Genomic DNA, 20,750 nt, shown 5'->3' with positions numbered 1-20,750 from the left:
GTTTACAATGAGGATTCCACTCCTTCCCAGGACTCCAGCACGCACGCCCTTGACAGGAGAGGAGGAGACACTACTTAGAGACTGAAAATTTATCAGTAAGAATTTCAGTTCTAAACAATGTAAAAAGCTGCATCAAAATGGTCTTAGAAACAGGGAGGTCTGGACTCAGGATTCATCATAACTGGAAGCGTTCTGACATAGGGAATAAGGGAATTGAAAAAACAGTCAGTGGTCAGTGGATGATGCATCGTATATAAGGAACCTCGACGTCCTCTCCACGCTCATTGTTGCAGCACAGCTCAAACACTAGGGTCTTTACATGATGGCTCAGTTTTCGCTTTGATACATGGCTCACAATCTCTGTCATCCTGAAATCAGGGAATAAAGAGTTAGGTGGGAAGAAAGCAAATATGAAGGCAAAGCTGGTGGCAGATTACAGAAAAAGAAAGTGAACTATGAGTAGCACAGTGGGAAACTGAGAATCCCACACAAGGCTTCCACTCCCACCAGCCCAGAGAGAGTAACTCACAGCTGATCCAACCATTCCTTGAGCTTGGAGGCTGGCATAAAGAAGAAAGAGAGCAAGGACACACCCCGGGACAGCATGTTGATCTCCAGCCTCAGTCTACAGAGGTCAGGAGACAAGGGAGTGGTGACTCTGAGATGGACAGTTCTAAATCAAATGTACAAGTCCCCGCATTCAGGGAGATCAAGAAGGAAGGATCCCTACCTTAAAGTCACCTAGGAACTGCTTGAGGGTCATCTCCTCACTACTAGGTTGCAGTCCCTGTACATTAAAGCGATCCCACAATGCCCACTCTTGATCATAATACTGGAGGACAAAGATAAGTGCTAAGAAAGGGGCTACCCCAAACAGTCTTACCATGTATTAACCACTGCTCTTTTGTCAAAAACATTCTTGTGGCCTCATCTAAATGATGATCAGGCAGCAGGTGGAAACTTTGCAAAGAAAAGGACACACACCACGAAGACCTGGCTTTCTCCTTCCCCCATTTACCGTCCCTCACATCTGTCCACTAAATGTTTGCCTTAATGGGGACAGACGGACAGACAGTCAACCCAGGTACTCAGCTTCTCTGAATGGGAACCCCAACATATCCTACACCTGTAGGCCCCGTACCTGGTGATAGGCTGGTGACAGAGGTGCAGAGGAGCTGAAAAAGGGCAAAGCCAAGTTGATAAACCTGTTTTTGTAAGACTCCAGTTGTTGGTGTCCCTGAACCACCTTGTACAACTCCAGACACACAAGGCCAACTACAGCTGCTGTGGTGGTTGCAATGGCTGTGACCATCTTCCCCCACAACCAGCTTGCTCTGCAACAGACAGCGACCACCAGAGATTACTGCTTGAGGGGTGGTGGTCATCTACAGAAGACCCAAATGAAGGAAAAACAGCTTCAGCAAACGCCAATGGTAGGTAAAACTCCTATTACCTTATGCCAGTCTGCAGGGGAAACGCCATAATTTTCTGCCCTGAGGTTGGAAGCTGCCATGATGGAAGTCCATGTGGAGGTTGCTGTCGTCACCCTGTTTTCAGTAGAGAATTAAACTTAATGACTACTCGGAACACAACTGTCTCCCCGAGGTATGAGCCATAGAGTCTGTACTGTCTTTTACAAATCATTATATAATTATTATATTTTTCAAAAAGACAAATGCAGCTACGCCATTTCTCTCTTGCCTTTCGTCCTTCAAATCCCTCCCAACTATTCTAATACCTGCTTTGTCTTTTTAAAAGCATGGCCCCTGCCCTGATATTTTTTCTTTTTTAAAATTTATTCATTAAAAATTTCCACCTCCTCCCCTCCGCCTTTTCCCTCCCACTGCCCCCACTCCCTCTTCCCCATCCCTCTCCAGTCCTAAGAGCAGTCAGGGTTCCCTGCTCTGTGGGAAGTCCAAGGTCCATCCAGGTCTAGGAAGGTGAGCATCCAAACAGACTAGTCTCCCACAAGGCCAGTCCATTCAGTAGAATCAAAACTCAGTGCCATTGTCTGTAACGGCGTAAACGAATGCAGACCGATTGTAAATATATATATATATATATATATATATATATATTTTTTTTTTTAATGTAGAAATAGACTTACAGGACCACCGTTCCCGCGGAGACCAGGAAAGCAGAAGTGATGGCTGGGAGCAAGCTCACCAAATTTATAGGCAGACATTAGCCCGAGGCGAACACGCCCCCAAGGGGCAGGACTTCTCCCTACATCTCCCCTTTTTGTCTAAATAAGACAGAACCAAACCAAATACAACTATATACAATAACAACAAATAATAAATATAACAATATTGAGAACAAAAGCTTTGCTAAACATTCTATCTCAAGGAGTCCAAATAATGTAGAGAGTAACTACAATTATATAATCTTCAACTCCGTCAAAGATCTGAGAAGGGAATAAACACTACTGAACAAACGAGATTATCCAAAATGTGCAACAATTGACAGAGACAACTGACTACCTGGGCAATCACCCAAAGTCTCGTTTGCAATGTTGAGTCAACCAATTTTGGCTAAGGCCTAACATAACTGACATACCATTTTCAAAGGCAAGGAACTTTTCAAAACTATCTTACCCTGTCTTGGCAGGATATGACAGTCCTGTTTTATCCATTGATGCACGCTCTGTATCTCTCTCAGTGGTTGAGGTATGGGCATTTCTTTGCCCAAAGGCCAGTTCAGCCAAATAGAAAGGCTCCAGGTGGAGAGTCTTTGGTGCTCAACATTCTCTCGGGAATAGAGCGGTGTTGCCAGGAGCAATGGTTTCTCACTATCACGAAACTCTGAGTTAGATTAAAGGCCATTTTCTACAGCTCTTTGAAGAGGTCGAAGATTATCTATCTATACTGAGTATAATCTCTATATATCTAGAGAACCTGATTAGTCTAATTATAAATGACAAACTTAGATGACTATTTATCTATATAATTCTCAATATCTATCTAACTTAAAGACTAAGACAATAAGCAACTGTGTAACAAATGAGGATAATGACCTCCAAATATAAACACTGTACAAATATACATTGCAATATGGTAAATATATATCAATACACAAACATTATATAAGTATCTTAATCAGAGGTAGAAATGTACACTGCAATATGGTAAATATATACAATATATATTTATCAATACAATATATGTCAATACATAAAAAATGTTTTAAACAGAGATAGAAACATGCATGCATATAATAGTCAATATAATTTAACTTTGTTTCAATATACAAGAATCGATACCAATATATTTGTCTAAAAGCAGTAACTCACAATTATAAATCTATTATCCCATCATTTTCCCTCTTTTTTTTTTCAAAATGATCACTGAGCTTATAAAATTCCTCCCCCAACCTCCCAACCCCTAAATGATGTCCCTAAACCCAGGGGTAAACTTTACTGGGAGAGGGGCGTTGTCCTCTAGAATTACTTCCAGCTGTCCTGGGGGCGACGTTCTCTCTGGGGGATCCTGTGAAAGTAAAATGATGGTTAAATTTCAAGATCAATGTCTTTTAAAATTGCAAATAGTCTCTGAGTATTTTGTGCTGGTCTGGCCAGAATGTTGTACAAGATGTGCACCATTTCAGCTAACCAAGTTGGGATCGTCTTGTGCAGGTGGTATCCAAAACAGGTCTTGTAGTAGTGCTATCAGTATCATGACGTTGTATCAGCCAGGTAGAGTTGTTGTTGGGGGGCCCCATCTTCTTCCTGGAAACTTCAAATAAAAGAGAGGGAGAAGGAGAAGAGGAAGGAAAATAGGGAGAGCAAGAAGGAGAGGGGAAGTGAGTGAGGGTTAAAGTATGTTAAGTCTATATGAAAATCTTCATCTTTTGATTTTTTTTGTTTTTAAGTCACCCTGGCATTTAAAGAAATAAATTTTCTACTTTTTGGTATAAACTGGGTACACCTAATTTCATGTAATCATGTCATGTGTCTATAATTGTTTATTTGTATATTTTTAACTACTTTTATACATTGTGTTGAAATATTTTTAACAAATAATGGCCACTTCAGTTCTTGTTTTAAATTGAATTTTGCTATATGTTGAAATTATTTTTGGCATTCCCAATTAAAATACACATGGAAGATTCAAGTTTTATATTGTTATCTTATATGAAGGCCAGATGAATACATACTATTTTATCTATCTGAATATTCTAAACATCATAAAACCTATTATTTTTGGAAACATCAAATATTTCATAATCTTATGATGTTAAATATATAGATTTTGTTAAGAATTTCCTTTCAAAACAAATACTAAATATACTGCTGAATACTTCTTTATGTTATGGGTAACATAAAATTCATATACTTTCTTCAAAATATTTTACTACAAAACTGTTAAATATAAGTTTTTTTTAAGATTGTGTTACATATAAATGAATATACATATGTTTATTCAAGATCTGTATGCTAAGCTTCCTTTTTACCATGAGGATGATAGAAAATATAATACAAACAAGATATTGGTTTGCTAGAATTTATTTATGTATGATTGTGTATATAAACTATCCTTCTATATGTGGCTATGTTTGTTTGTTTTTACATAATGTGCTTATTGCCCAATTGGCTTATAAGTAAGTGCTTATGTAAACTAGGTAACCTGGCTCATCTTCATTTTGGCTCATAGTAAACTCAAATTTTAAGGAACAAAAAGAAAAAGACAAAATAATATATTTAATCAATGTCACCACATAGGCAAAAAAAAAAAAAGAAATGGGTAATGATCTTTGATCTTCCTTGGTACACTTAATATGAGCTTTTTAAATTAAAATATATAACAATCAGCTTTCAAGGACAAGACATACATAATTATACAATTCTAGTCACAATGCTATGTCCTTCATCTTCATCCCTATTCTGGTTCAACAACATGGTCCATTAGGTAATGTTTAATGACCACTACATCTTTGAAACAAAACAAATAAACCAATGTGGGATTTTTTCCAAATAATGTGTAATATTGTAAAAGATTTTTGAGTTAAAATTAAATTAAAATTAGTTACAGAATTTCTTCAAAGGATAAAAAGAATGATTCTTCAACTAAAAGATAAAAAAAGACATCACATCAAAGAGTCCATTCCTATTTAAAGATCAGGACTGTATCTAGGTATGCCTTATTCACTCCTAGCAGGAGATGAACTGTCTCACATCAACTGAGAGCACATTCATGATTTCTATGGACTTTGAAAATATTAAATGATATACATCATCAATGCCATTGAAAATTGAATACCCAGAGTAACTAAACATTTCTCTCACTGTTTATGTTTCTTAAATATTTTGGCTTTTAGATTTTTTTTAAATGTTTAGGAAAGCTAATGCTCTATCTGGTATATTTGTGAATGATAGTAATCTTGGATTTAATGAACTTACACATAAACATACTATGTCTCTCATTTCATCATACCTTTTCATTGTGAAAATTCACTTACCTCAAACCCATGCTTATTCAAAACTAAGATTTTTAAAGATTAACTTTTTTCATTATCTTTATAAATATACAATAATTTATTTTCATTGTTCAGTATAATTTGAATTAAACAAAATGTAGCTTTTAAATTAAATTTTAATACAATTTTCTCCAGCTAGAGATACACAATGATTTGAGTTAATTATCACCCAAATTATATAAAAGTTATCTAATAATAACAACAGCCATGATAATTTATCCCTTAAGTACTGAATTTTTTATTTAATTAGTACCTAAAATGTCATAAAATGCAACTATTGAGGATTAAAAATTTAATTAAACAATATGTGTATTTTACTAATAAAAAAGAGAGACAATGCTACAGGGACTCCTTCCAAAGTCTCATTTCTAACCATTTAAATATGATAGCACATAGACTACAAGTATGTATAAACATACAGGAACTATATAGTCAATCTGGTTTAAGTTAGGTAGGTTTTGGTTATATTAGAGATATTTTTCATTATGTACCTTCACTCCATTAAGTCAAACTATATTCTTGATTACTTAATTTTAGATATAGTAATCTATGTTACATGTAAATGATATCTCAGCTACAGAGGGGTCTACAAGAGCTACTTCTAGAATGGGCCCCAAAAGCTACAGAGTAACCCTATCTCAAAAAACCAAAACCAAAAAAAATAATAATCAATTTAGATCTAGATCATGATGCTAAATTGTTTTAATATGATCCAGCTGTCTCTCTCCTAAGACTCTCTCTCTCTCATCTCATTTATTACAGATCTTTGAAACAGCCTTCTTAGCTATGAGGAACCTTGCAATATTTGATATGTGAACTCTGAAGGCACAAAATATGATGCTTGGGCAATAGGAGAAACTGTGAATGAAAAGCTCTTGAAAAGAATCTGTGTCTTCAGAGACTAATTAATGACTGGACTTTCTTTTTTTTTTCCATTTTTTTATTGAGAAAAGGAGAGAAAAAAAAACAAGTTTCCACCTCCTCCCAGCCTCCCATTTCCCTCTCCCTCCTCCCACCCTTCGCCCCCTCCTCCCACCCTTCTCCCCCTCCCCCCACTCCTCTCCCCCTCCCTCTCCAGTCCAAAGAGCAGTCAGGGTTCCCTGCCCTGTGGTAAGTCCTAGGTCCTCCCCTCTCCGTCCATTTCTAGGAAGGTGAACATCCAAACTGGCTAGGCTCCCACAAAGCCAGCACATTACGTAGGTTCAAAATCCCGTGCCATTGTCCTTGGCTTCTCATCAGCCCTCATTGTTCGCCATGTTCAGAGAGTCCAGTTTTATCCCATGCTTTTTCAGTCCCAGTCCAGCTGGCCTTGGTGAGCTCCCAATAGATCAGCTCCACTAATGACTGGAATTTCAATACTGCGGGTAGATTGGAATGTTGCCTGCCCAAAGGCTAGTGACTTTACTTTGGACTGGATCTGGTCCTCCAGAACAACCATTCCTTGTCTACTTCTCTGTTAGAATTAACACCCTGTGACTAATGATAAAAACCTCTTGGAATCTATTAACATCTCAGACCATTGACTTTCATCAACCCAAAAGCTCAGGTAGCATCGTGGGTCTATAGAAAAGCTTCCCCTATTTTAATGTACCTGCCTCTTTGATGTGCCCTCAAATGTGCTTTAAACTTGTCTTGACTTATGACTTTATTTGTTATGTAAACTTCATGAAGCTGATTCCACATTGGAACATGGAATTTGGGGCAATGTCAAGATGGTTTCCCAGACCACAGTCCCTCAAAATGGCTCCCGAATAAACTATTTTATTTCTTTTAAGATAAGATCTGTGGTGTTTGCACTGACAATCTGAATACAAAATTCTCAAATGAAGAAATAAAAGAACAACAAAGAAGTGCTTGTAGAAATGACTCGCTGGCTACGATCGTTGCCTGGTCTTGCAGAGGACCTGGGACCTCTTCCTAGCACCCACATAGCAGCTCACAGCTCCAATGCCCTCTTCTGGCTTCCATGAGCATTGCACACACACACACACACACACACACACACACACACACACACACACACACACATTGCCCACAGCTATGCATACAGGCAAAATACACAAACACATAAAAAATGACCAAGAAATAGTTTAAAAACATCCTCAGCAATTAGAGAAAGGGAAGTTAAATCTACTTTGAGCTCTTGTCTTACCCGAGTCAGAATGACTAAGACCCAGAAAACAACTGACAACACATCTGACAAGGAGCTGAGGGAAGTTTCATCCATTATATCGGAAAAATATGGCTGCCTAGATAAGACCGGAACAAGTGCAACCACTGCCATATTTTTAAAACGTTAGGGGCCCCATTAACTTACAGTTCTCTGTCCCATAAACAAAACCCTTCTGCAAACTAGCCATATAGACAACCTCACCTTTTTTTTTCCTCATTATAATTGCTATTTGTATCAGTGTTTATACTATTCTCTCATTGACCAATGTAAAATGCTGACTTATTTTTATTCACTGATAAAAATTTGTTTTGTTTTGTTTTAGCACAGGCTACTCTACCAGGACCTACTCTCTACATATACAGATTGTGACTATAACTAGATTTGGGGTAGTAATTGGCCTTTTCATTTCAGTTCTTTGTTAAGTCATGAAAGTGTTGGTAACTTTCATCTGTTCAGAATAGGAGTTGTGGCTCTCAGTTTTTCACTATGTTAGCAAATACATGTAAAAACAGGAAAGCTTCCAAAGTTTCAATCCAATGGGAGCTGGACTGATTTCTTTAGGCCCAAAGCAAGACAAAATATGGTAGCAAATATCATGGCAGCATATGTGGTAAAGTGTGTTCATCTTATAGATGACAAAAAGAAACATAAGAAGAGCCCAGGGACAACACATAGTTTTCTAGGTATACTTCCTCCAACTGGGCACAATTTACACTTAAAGCCATTATATGATGAATTTACCAAGAGGTTAATCCATTGATTATATCAGAAAGTTAAAGATCCAGATACTTTCCACAAATGTGTTAGCTTCCAATTAATCTCCCAACACATGAGTCTTTCTGTGCATGCAGGAACACTTTGTATCCACACTATAATAAAAGATAATCTCCAAAATCTTTGTATTTTAGAGTTAAATCTATAATTATTCACCAAGTTTCCTTGTAAGGGCTTATACAGTATATATTTTCAGCTTTGTGTGACATATGAAATCAAGGAAGCAATGAGCTATTTTCCTTAATTACAATTCAAAAATGATCATATCTAATGCTTTCAGTAAGAATTATAAAAAAAATCACAAGCACTTGGGATTCAAAAATTGTACTCTTAAAGAAATTAGAAGATCTTCCACCACCTCCAAGTCCCCTCTGAGCTGTATCCAACCTCCCCATGCAGTCAGATTTTCTACACCCTTTTCCAGGTTCTAACCTGGACTGAAAATGCTCCCTTGAAGAGCCAAAGACATACAACAAATCCCTCAACACCATACTTATCAAACCTTCTCTTAGTTTTGGCTGTTGGTGTGTTAGAGCTGGCAAAGAGAATCCCAGTACTTGCTATTTCCTTGGTTGTCTCCCAGAGGTGGAAAGTGAGTTGCTACAGCTGTAGACACAATGCATTTCAGACACAGAACCTAGAGGTCCATGAGCTGGAACTGAACTGAAAGCCTTCTCCCTGAAGACTATATTTCATGGTATCAGAGGATTACATGCAGGCTTTGAAAGGAGGGAAGCAACTGACATTCTTACTCAACTATGATGAGTATGAACCACAACAACCACATGTCATGATAATCCTGAGAATGTATCAGTGCTGTTGGTTAACAACAGCTCATGATTGGGCTTAAGACCTTCTCAACAAGAGGAAAATCACTCCTGGTTCTGAAAACCTAGTGGACTGCTCAGTACTCGTAAAATGATGGATTTTCAAAGAAAACCTACAACCACCACTTTATTAATCCAGCATAACACCTAACTAAATATTTATTTTTATATTCACAAATAAATGTAGTCTACACCCTTCATCAAGGAGGCTTTTCTTTGCAAAAGGGAATATCATAGAAACCACACCCAAACAAAAAGCAGACCTACAGAACCATTCCTAGTGAGTCCATCCACAAAACCCTCCCATAGCCACAGTTTGGTAACATTTCAGAAGATAGGATAGAAAGCTTACTAAGAACCAGAGGATCAGGTGTTTGCTGTGAAACACCTTGAGATTCCAGAAGCCATACCAATTAAGTCTCAACACCATAACTTCCTAAATAAACAAGAGCTGAACAAGAGCAACAACAACAGATATGCAAAAGTGGACAGGGGTGGGGAGGAAGCCATGAGGTCTCAATCCTGTGCAATTAACTGCAAGAAACTAAGAAATTCTAAGAGTTGGAGAAGTTGTCTTCTCCTGTGAATAACAAATCAATGTATTATTCAATACAAAGTGGTTAGTCTTGAAAATACACATACAGTTAACCTTACTTAGACTCATCAGGCTGTATTTAGGGATGTATGCATACATTAACAATGACTACTAATAATAAAGATACTATGAATCTGAAAGACAGCAAGTAGGGGTATATGGAAGAGTTCAAAGGGAAGAAAGGGAAGGGGGAAAGGATGTAATTTTTATTATAACCTTAAAATAAAGGAAATAATAAAAATAAGTCAGCATCTTTACAAAATAAGAGGTCTTCACTGATTTGAAGTTGAAACTATGTATTTATTTCCATAAATTAAACTAAAGAACACAAGCAAATGTATAATTTTTAGCTGACTACAATAGTATATATGTTTTAACAATGAGGTAATCAATTTATAATTTTCATTATACATATTACAATTATTCAGTGCCTAGAGTAAAAACATAATATTTTATGAAATCATCCATAGAACAACTTTTCTAAATACTCATAGATGTTTCACTGTGAAACACATGAAACATTCACAAACAGTTCTCTCTGTATCTAAAATCCTTACCATACCTAATATTGCAAATTGCAAACACACAAAAAAATGATCCCCACTGTTGAATAGTATTGAATTAAAATATTTTATGTATGCAATGAATTTGCTCTCTTCCAACTCCACAGACCTGGATTCCACTTTGATTTATTGCTCTTTAACTTCTGGGAGCTAATCTATCTTTCCTGACATTACCTAAATCCTGTATTACTTATTCATTACCTCAACAATTAGTTCTAGTCGATAAAAAATATAAAGGTAGATGACAAGTGCTATATTTGCAAATGAATCTCTACTATCTGTCTAGTTGAGGCAGAGTGACTTCAATGACTACTGTCACATTTTATCCATGTTAAAGTAAAGAAGAGAGATGCACATACAATAGCCATAACAGTTTCAGAATTCGATATCTAAAAGATATAGATTACTGGAAGGGAGATGACAGTCACAAAAGTGTCTGCTGTACAAGTGTGAATACCTTAGTTCAGAACCACCGTATCCAAATAAGAAAAACAGAAACAGACATGCAAATTATTACACATCTGTAATCTCAGTGCTGGTAAATATGTTGAAGGTGTGGAAGATGTGGCAGATTTTTGGAGGTCTTTCCAAATCAATGAGCTCGAAGTTCAGAAAAGACTCTGCCATGAAGAAAAATAACACAGAGGATGAATAAGTTACCCAATATAGACCTCTGTCCTTCACTTGCACATACACACATCTGCACATTCACTCATATGAACATGTGCACATAGCACACACATAACAAATAAATTAAATGGATTTCCTTTTATCCAATGTCATTAAAATTTTGACTTATTAGGATTGGATATTATTGTTAAGCACAATATTGATTTAAATTATGTCATCTTATTAATTAGCCTGGATGTGTTGAACTTTTCCTCTACATGCGATAATTTTTTATGTCTTCTAATGAAGGTAAGGTTTCAAATGCTTATTCAGATGTTTCTTACCAAGAACAACAGCTTCTACCTTTTTCCCTATATCTTCAGTAGACAATCATTATTTAGTATCAGAAGGATATGGAAAGTATGCAGAAAATGACAAGGGATAAGATTGGAGAATATAGACACATTTGAATATGTGAGTTTATCTCCTTGGTCATAGTTAACTCTATGACTAGATACATGCTTCGTCAACCACTCTTTTCCTGGGAATTTAGAATTAGAACTGGAAAAGATAAATTATCATTTTCAAGTTCATAAAATTGTAATATGTAAACCAAAGAGTTTTATTGTAGTTATTTTGAGTTATTGTTGTGAATAGGAGATTTAGATAGTTGACCCTGAGAGGGAAAAAGAGGACAAATAGGTGTGACTGCTTTTTTCAATTGAACTCTTCTCTTATACAATACATTCTAACCACAGTTTCTCCTCCTTCCATTTCTCACAGCTCCCTCCACTTCTCTCCCCACCCCCACCCCCCAGATTTACTGCCCCTATATTTCTCTTCAGAAAAGAGCAGGCCTCCAAGACACAACATGCAAACTCGAAAAAACAAGATTCAATAAAACAAGACAAAAACCTTCTTTTACAGGCTGAGCAGGGCAACCCAGTAGGATGAAAAGAGTCCTAAGAGCAGACCAAAGAGTCAGAGATTTACCCACTCCACTATTAGGAGACTAACAATAACACCAAGCTAACAGTCATGAAAGATATACAGAGTACCTGGTACAGACCCATGCAGGACCCATGCTTGCTGTTTCAGTCTCTGTGAACCCATGTTAGCCCTGCTTAGTTGGTTTAGTTGGCCATCTTCTCCTAGTGCCTTCCATCCCCTCTGACTCCAGCCTGATTTCCGCAATCTTTTCTTCCCCTCTTCCACAGAGTATCCCAAGCTCTGAAAAGAGGGACCTGATCGAGACCTAAATATAACACCAGTAGCACAGACACTGAGAGAAACAACTAACAAATGGGACTTCCTGAAACTGAAAAGCTTCTGTAAAGCAAAGGACACAATCAAAAGACAAAATGGCAGCCTACACAATGGGAAAAGATCTTCAATAACCCCACATCAGACAGAGGAGTGATCTCCAAAATATACAAAGAACTCAAGAAATTGGTCATCAAAAGAACAAATAATCCAATAAAAAAAAAGGAGTATAGACCTAAACACAGAACTCTCAACAGAGGAATCTAAAATGGCTGAAAGACACTTAATGAAATGGTCAACATCCTTAGTCATCAGAGAAATGCAAATCAAACATCTCTGAAATTTCATCTTACACCTGTAGAATGGCCAAGATCAAAAACACTGATGACAACTTATGCTGGAGAGGTTGTGAGGTAAAGGGAACACTCCTGCATTACTGGTAGGAGTGCAAGCTGATACAGCCTTTTTGGATATCAGTATGGCAATTTCTCAGAAAACTAGGAAACAACCTTCCTCAAGACCCAGTAATACCACTTTTGGGAATATATATCCAAAGGATGTTCAATCGTGCCACAAGGACATGTGTTCAACTATGTTCATAGCAGCTTTGTTTGTCATAGCCAGAACCTGGGAAACAACCTAAAAGCCCTTCAACCAAATAATAAATAGGGAAAATGTGGTGCATTTACGAAATGGAGTACTACACAGCAAAAAAATAAATAAATAAATAACGACATCTTGAAATTTGCATGCAAATGGATGAGTCTAGAAAACATCATATTGAGTGAGGTAACCCAGACCTAGAAAAACAATTATCATATATATATTCACTCATCAGTGGTTTTTAGATATAAAACAAAACAAAAAAATAAAAAACAGCCTACAATTCACAATCCCAAAAAACCTAGATAACAATGAGTTCCCTAAGACAGACATACATAAATCTATTCTACATGAGAAGTAGAAAAAGACAAGATCTCTGAGTAAATTGGGAGCATGGAAACCATGGGAGATGGTCAAAGCGGAGGGGAGAAGAAGGGAGGAGCAGAAAAAAATGTATAGCTCAATAAAATTAATAAAAAAAAGATACCTCCAATTTAGACACTTTCTCTGCATAATGTCTGGCTGTGGTTCTCTGCACCTGTCCCATCTGCTTCTGAAGGACTGCTTCTGATGACTGGACAAGGCACTGATCTATGAATATAGCAGAACATCATTAGGAATCATTTCATTGATTATTTTGGACAGTCATATTTGGGTCTACCATCCACTAGAATGGTAACTATTTAATAAGTAACCAATATTGGTGAAAATATGGAAAAATTAGAACTCTCAGGTATTATCAATCTGATTGGAAAATAGCACAGCCGTTGTAGAACAGAAATATGGTGACTGTCCATAAAACATCAAATTGTCATATGAGAATTTTTAAATGAGAGATCCCATTTGGAGATATATGCCCAAGATAATCTATAGCAAATTCTTGACAAAATGTGCACTCTGGTTTTCATAACATTCATAACAGCTTTGGTCATAAAGGATAAAACCAACTCAGCATTTTATCTATGGATAAAAACTAGTATATATAATATGTGTGTATGTGTACACAATGCAACATTCTTCATTCTTAAACAAGGAGGAAAGTCTGACACAGTTTATAAGATTTAAGAACATTATACTAAGTGAAAAGATCCAGACACAAAATGAGTAATATTATTATGTTCCAATCTGTATGAGGTATCTAGAATAGTCATATTCACAAAAAGAATATGGACTAAAGGCAGTAAACAACTGAGGGAAAGGGGACTTGGAGAGTTGTCTAATAGATACAAAATTTCATATTTTTTATTTTTTTAATGTATTTATTTATTAAAGATTTCTGTCTCTTCCCCGCCACTGCCTCCCATTTCCCTCCCCCTCCACCAATTAAGTCCCCCCCAGCCCGAAAAGCAATCAGGGTTCCCTGTCCTGTGGGAAGTCCAAGGAACCCCCACCTCCATTCAGGTCTAGTAAAGTGAGCATCCAAACTGCCTAGGCTCCCACAAAGCCAGTGCGTGCAGTAGGATCAGAAACCCATTGCCATTGTTCTTGAGTTCTCAGTAGTCCTCATTGTTCACTATGTTCAGCTAGTCTGGTTTTATCCCAGGCTTTTCTAGACCCAGGCCAGCTGGTCTTGGTGAGTTCCCAGTAGAACATCCCCATTGTCTCAGTGTGTGGGTGCACCCCTCGCAGTCCTGAGTTCCTTGCTCGTGCTCTCTCTCCTTCTGCTCCTGATTTGGACCTTGAGATTTCAGTCCTGTGCTCCAATGTGGGTCTCTGTCTCCTTCTTGAATTTTGCATGCAAATGAATGGAAATAGAAAACACTATCCTGAGTGAGGTAAGCCAGACCCAAAAAGAGGAAAATGGGATGTACTCACTCATATTTGGTTTCTAGCCATAAACCAAGGACATTGAGCCTATAATTCATGATCCTAGAGAAGCTAAATAAGGAGAACCCAAAGAAAAACATATAGGCATCCTCCTGAATATTAACCTTCAGCAAGCGATGAAAGGAGACAGAGACAAAATTTCATATTTTTAAGGTGAAAATTCTTCTGGAGATAACAGTAACATAAATGTACTCAATATTGAGCTGTGCACTTAAACTCAGCATGCTAGGTAAGAGAGAAACAAGAAATTTCTCTTTTTCTTTACATTAAATAATGCCTTGTGCTAGTTCTTCATTTACATAAATTTAGTCAGCAGTTTAAAAACATTACATTGGAGCAACTCATTATATTTTCTATAAATTATATACAGTAGCTATCATTTGGGGACTATGAGAGTGATTTCCCCCTGCACTCATGGGTAATTTATTTTTAAAATTAAGTTTAAGTTTAGAATATAAGGAAATGGGTTTCATTGAAACATTTTCACATATACTTTTTTCTTTTTGAAATTATAATTAAACTATTTCCTCTTCCTTTTTCTCATCCAAAGCCTCCAATATACCTCTCCTCTCCTCTTCAAATTTATGCCTCTTTTTTCTCTAAGCATATATATATATATATATATATGCTTAGAGAATATATATATATATGCTTAGAGAAAAAAGATATATATAAAATTTATATATAAGATATATATAAAATTTATATATAAAAATTTACATTAATTTTCCTAAATATAACCTGCTCAGTCAATGTCATTTGCATGTATGGCAGGTATGAGTTCAGGATGGTTTAGTTGCCATTCCTCACTGCTCTCCCCCAAATCCCTGCCTTCCCTTGCTGGTCCCATGTTCCTCCAAATAACTACCTTCTGCTTGCATTGCAGGTGCATCCCATCACTCTCTCTTTTCTTCCTCCCTCTCCCTTTCCTTAACATGTATTTCTTTCCCTTTGCAGTCTCCATTTCTGTTTCATGACCTGCCTACACACACATACACACACACACACGGTAGGAGGGACTTAGCAGACTGAAAGCAGACTTTCTCTATACTTTAAAGAAAGTTCAGCTTCATTGAACAGAATCTTCAGAAAAAGAACATATAGAAACAGAATCATGCTATTTCCATGCTGCCATGTTTCTTAGAAGCCCCGACCTAGGAGCAGAGCCACAAATTATTAAAGAAAGAATAATTGTTAGGTTTTATTTTCTGTACAGTTTTCAGCATAGCAAGTCATAAAGATAAACATAATAATATATTATAGTCTCTACTTGTCATGCCTTACTCAAGAGTTGGTGAAACCATTCATTAAAATTTGGTTTTCTGGATGCCATTTACCACAGCATTGTTCTGTTCTCGGCTTTCTACATAAATGGGGCTAGAGAATGTTGTCATGGAAAAACAACTCAAGACTGTTCAAGAGGAGTCTTGCTCTGCCTATTACCCCAATTAAGTTGTCTCAGTACAAAAAAAAAAAAAACAGGCCCGTGGAGAACACTGTAGACAAGTATAGACTTCTAAGAATCCACAATGGTAAGTGAAGCTTTGAGTAGCTTATCTAACCTGAAGAAACAAACAACAAAAAACTTCTCAATTTCCAAACAGTCACTTTGATCACATAGTCAAAAAGAAAACAAAAACTCACTTAGAACCTTGCTGTTCCCACTTGCCAACTTCTAGCTCTTCACATCATTTTTCAGTGCCTTTGCCCTCTTTGTAACCAGGGGCCACTCTCATAACAACCTTCTTGTAGCCACCCTGAAGAGTAATGAATGGAAATGAGTAATAAATATAAAATGGTGTATAAATCTTTTAGCACCAGAGACTTGGGATGTTTTAAATACACAGGATAATAAGACTATCAATCCTGTCTCCAATGTATAGACATTTACAAAGTATGATCCTATTCATCTCTGACTCTTAAAGCCTCGGTTTAAAAAACAAAATCTCTATGATTTCCATCAATGCAGAGAAGTATGATCCTTTGCCTTTCTTTGTAGGGCCAATTAATAAATTTTCCTGTATGTGCCAAGACCATGTCAGATAGGTTTACATTTTCTCTCCAGTGGAGTTGTGAACTCATTAAGGACTGCTTTCTTAGTTCAGGGGATTTGGTTTTCCACTTCTCCAATAGCATCTAGATACATTACATTGGGGTGAGGGAATTTTAATGGCACAGTTGTCTGAATATTATATTAGCTAAAATACTAAAATAAACACAGTTCAAATATAAAGGAATCAAGACTGACAGTTTTAAAACCTTCTGAGACACTATTTCCAATTGTGTTAATGTTAATACTGAATAACTTGGTTTTCCCTCAGTCCCCAATATTTTTTGCTGCAAACTTTTTTCATATAATATATTCTAATTGATTTCCCTTTCCCTACCTCCCTCCAAGATCCTCCCCACTTCCCTATCCATTCAACTCTTCTCTCTTTCTCTCTCACTTTAGAAAAAAGAAAGAATGGAAGGGTAAAAAAGAACCATACACATGATCCCCACAAAAACACAAAATCAAAACCATAACATACAAGCAAAAGACCAGTAAAACAAAAGCAAACCAATATGAAACAAAAACTCTACAAAAAATACCACTGAGGTTGTGTTGTGTTGGCCATCTACTGCCAGACATGGGACTTTCCTTTACATGTGGTTGTGTGGTTAATGTGCCCAATGGGACCCCATTGCGTAAAATTGATTTTTTCTTTCCAATTGGTTGTCATTTTCAAATAGTTTCTTGGTTAGGAATGGGAACCCATTTCCACTTCCAACTTTTTCAATGCTGTAAGACCACCTTGCTTGGACCTACAGCAAGCCCTGTGCTTGCTGCCACAGTCTGAGTGAGTTCATATGTCCCACAGTCCAATTGTGTCTGGTAGACACTGTTTCCTGGAAGTCATCCATCAACACTGCCTCTTCAAAATCTTTCTCCATCCTCTTCAGCATAGCTTGTTGATCCCTTAGAGGAGCAGGTAGATGAACACCTCCTATTTAAGACTGATTTCAGAAATCTCTCACTCTGTGCCATTGTCAAATTGTGGGTCTTTGTGTTATATCCCATCTACAACAAGAAGTTTCTATGATGATGACTGAGTGGCAATGATTTACCGTATAAGAGAATGTTAGGAATTATTTAATAGTAGTATTTGGTTTTCCCCTGGTCCCATGGCCTATCCAATGTTATAATCCTGGCCACCAAGCACTCTCAAGTATGAGTACCATCTTCCTGAATGGTCCTTAAATCTAATCAGAGTGGTTTTTCACTCCCATAATGTTTGTGCCACGATTGGACCAGCATATCTTATAGGGAAGTTACAGCTATAGCTTGCAGCCTTTGTAGCTGGGTTGATAATTACCTGTTTCCTCTGGTAGCATGCAGAGTACCTTCAAGTACCATGAACATTAGTCAATAGGAGTGAAGCCTCTAGGTAGATACTTAATGGAAGAGAACAGATCTTTGTTTAACATGACTCGATCAACTGAGCAAAATTTTAAAAAGGTACAGGGTGATGTTAAGGAGAAATTCATTACTATGGAAGAGGGAACAGCTGATTTGGATGGTAAGCTTCAGTCCCTTTCTATAGGAACTGAAACATTAGTGGCTGATACTTAAGCTTAAGCTTAAGCTTAGGTAGATACTTAAGCTCAACTTAATGGTGTTCAACGAGATAACTAATTGGTATCTTTAGCAATAGAGTTTTACCACTGGACTGTGAAGAGCAACCAAAAGCCTTGGCAATAGGTTGAGATATTGAGAATTTCCACAGAGTACCCTTGGCCAACAACACAACTAGATGTAAACTGTTCCTGGCACTGGAGGCTTCATTTAGCAGTGTAAGATGTCTAGTTGAGGCATCATCTCCCTATTAATTGGTGACTCCATTTAGATGTCTTTTACTTACATATGAATTTTAGGAAGCTTCAACAGTAGAAAGTTTAGACATGGCCTCTCAAATGGCCCTTAATGTTGTTTTTTCTTCCCCATATCCACAGCCTTAGCCCTGTCCTGTCATCCCTCCCCATTTAATCCCCCTACTCCAATTTTCTCTCTGTCTCTCTAGACTATATATTTCCCCTTCATTGAGAATCCTCCCCTCCCCAGTAGTCCCTTACTGGATACTTAACCTGAGAAGATACATGGATTATAACACACATATGGAAGGCTTAAAAGTTAGCATCCACGTAAAAGAAAAAACACAATATGTGTCTCTTGGAATCTGAGTTACCTTACTCAGGATGACTTTTTTCCATCTCCATCCATTTACCTGCAAATTTCATAATTTCATTTTTAAAAGCTGAATAATATTTCATTATATAAATGTGTCATACTTTTCACTATCCATTCATCAACTGATAGACAAGTAGATTGTTTCCAATTTCTGGGTATTATGAAGAAAACAGCAATTTACATGGTAAAGCATGTGTTTCTGTGGTCAAATATATGGAGTCCTTTGGGTAGATGCCTCAGGGTTGTATATCTGGATCTTGAGGCACAACAATTTTCAGTTTTCTGAAACTCCTACATTGATTTGCACAGAAGTTATACAAATTTACACTCCCACCAGCAATGGATAAATGTTTCCCCTTTTCCACATCCTTATCAACATGTTTTGTAATTTATTTTATTGAACTTTGTCATTCTGGCTGTTGTAAGATGAAATCTAAAAGCAATGATGATTTGAATTACCCTGATGATTATGGATGTTGAACATTTAAGCGTTTCTCAGCCATTTGTGTATTATCTTATGAAAACTCTGTTCAGTTCAACAATAATTTTAATTATGCTGTTTGTTTTTCCCACTTCAAGATTTTATTTTTAGGTTTTTAAGTATATTTTAGATACGAGGCTTCTATTGGATGCACAACTGGTAAAGATCTTTTTCTCATTCTGTAGTGTGCCACTTTTTCCTAAGTGGTATAGCTGCATTGAGGTACATGACGGTAGGACCCAATATTTTGATTTATATTTGTCAGAGTGTTCTTAAAATAGGACAGTTTGGGCTATTTTGAAATAATGAGATACCTTCAACTTTGTCCAACTCTGCATATGTAATTAAAAGACAACAATATATAGGCTATTAACTTTTAATACTTTATGCAAAAGAAATTAATATTAAAACGGGATTTGCCACCTGGCAGTGGTAGCACACGCCTTTAATCCCAGCACTAGGGAGGCAGAGGCAGGAAGATCTCTGTGATTTCAAGGTCAGCCTAATCTACAAAGTGAGTTCCAGGAAAACCTGAACTACACAGAGAAACCATATCTTGAAAACAAAAAACCTAGGGGGAAGGACCTTTGTATAGATCCTTCAGGCACAGAATTATGTATTTTAAAAAAGCAGTTAGCAAGAAGTTGTGAAAGAAAAAGTGCTGATCTTATCAACTGGAAAATTACCATGCTGATGCAATCAATGCATTAATGATGTGGTCTCAAATATTCAGCATAAGATTTTGGAGAAATAATGGTCAGGAAATACAGTAGTAATGTAGTAAAGTTGGTGCCATTACACTCTAAATTTATCTCCTTCTCAATCTCTCTGTCCCCCTCTCATTCCTTTTCTGGTTTTTTATTTCTTCCTTTCTTTCTTCCTTTTCCTTTCTTTTCTACAGTGCAATATCACAGAAAATGTCCAAATCCTCTGGCTCTTGCAACCTCTACACCCTTTCTACAATGTTCCCTGATCCTTAGGTACCTGAGTGCTTTGTAAATACAAGTGCTTGAACTGTTCTCCACAACTCTGTTGTAAAGAGCAGTTTCATCAATTAGGCGTGAAAGAGGTGGGAAGTCTGAATATAGCACTCAATCTTCCTCTCTTATTCCAGTCCTGGTTTCATAAAGAAGAGTGTCTTAGCTGTTTAATAAGAAGATTCTACAAAAGCACTTTTCTCTTCATTTTCCTTTATGGGTCTGAGAAACAATCTCGCTAATACACTCTTGTTAGGTGCAGAAGGAATAGGATAAATTCTCTCTTTCTCTCTCTCTCTCTCTCTCCCTCTGAAAATAAAAAATTGAAGTGATGAATGTGATTTCCAAAAGGAGT

At 36.9% G+C, this 20,750-nt stretch overlaps 1 pseudogene; it reads right to left on the bottom strand.

Annotated features, from left to right (window-relative positions):
• Nucleotides 1–232: 232 nt before the first annotated feature.
• Nucleotides 233–20,750, bottom strand: part of LOC121444419 — a 190,906-nt pseudogene continuing 170,388 nt past the window's right edge.

The sequence above is a fragment of the Microtus oregoni genome, unplaced genomic scaffold, assembly GCF_018167655.1.
Source record: "Microtus oregoni isolate MIOR12 unplaced genomic scaffold, Mior012 000123F_ref0000434, whole genome shotgun sequence".
Taxonomy (NCBI): Eukaryota; Metazoa; Chordata; class Mammalia; order Rodentia; family Cricetidae; genus Microtus; species Microtus oregoni.
The sequence above is the reverse complement of the archived record's forward strand: the minus strand, read 5'-3'. Positions and strand labels throughout refer to the sequence as shown.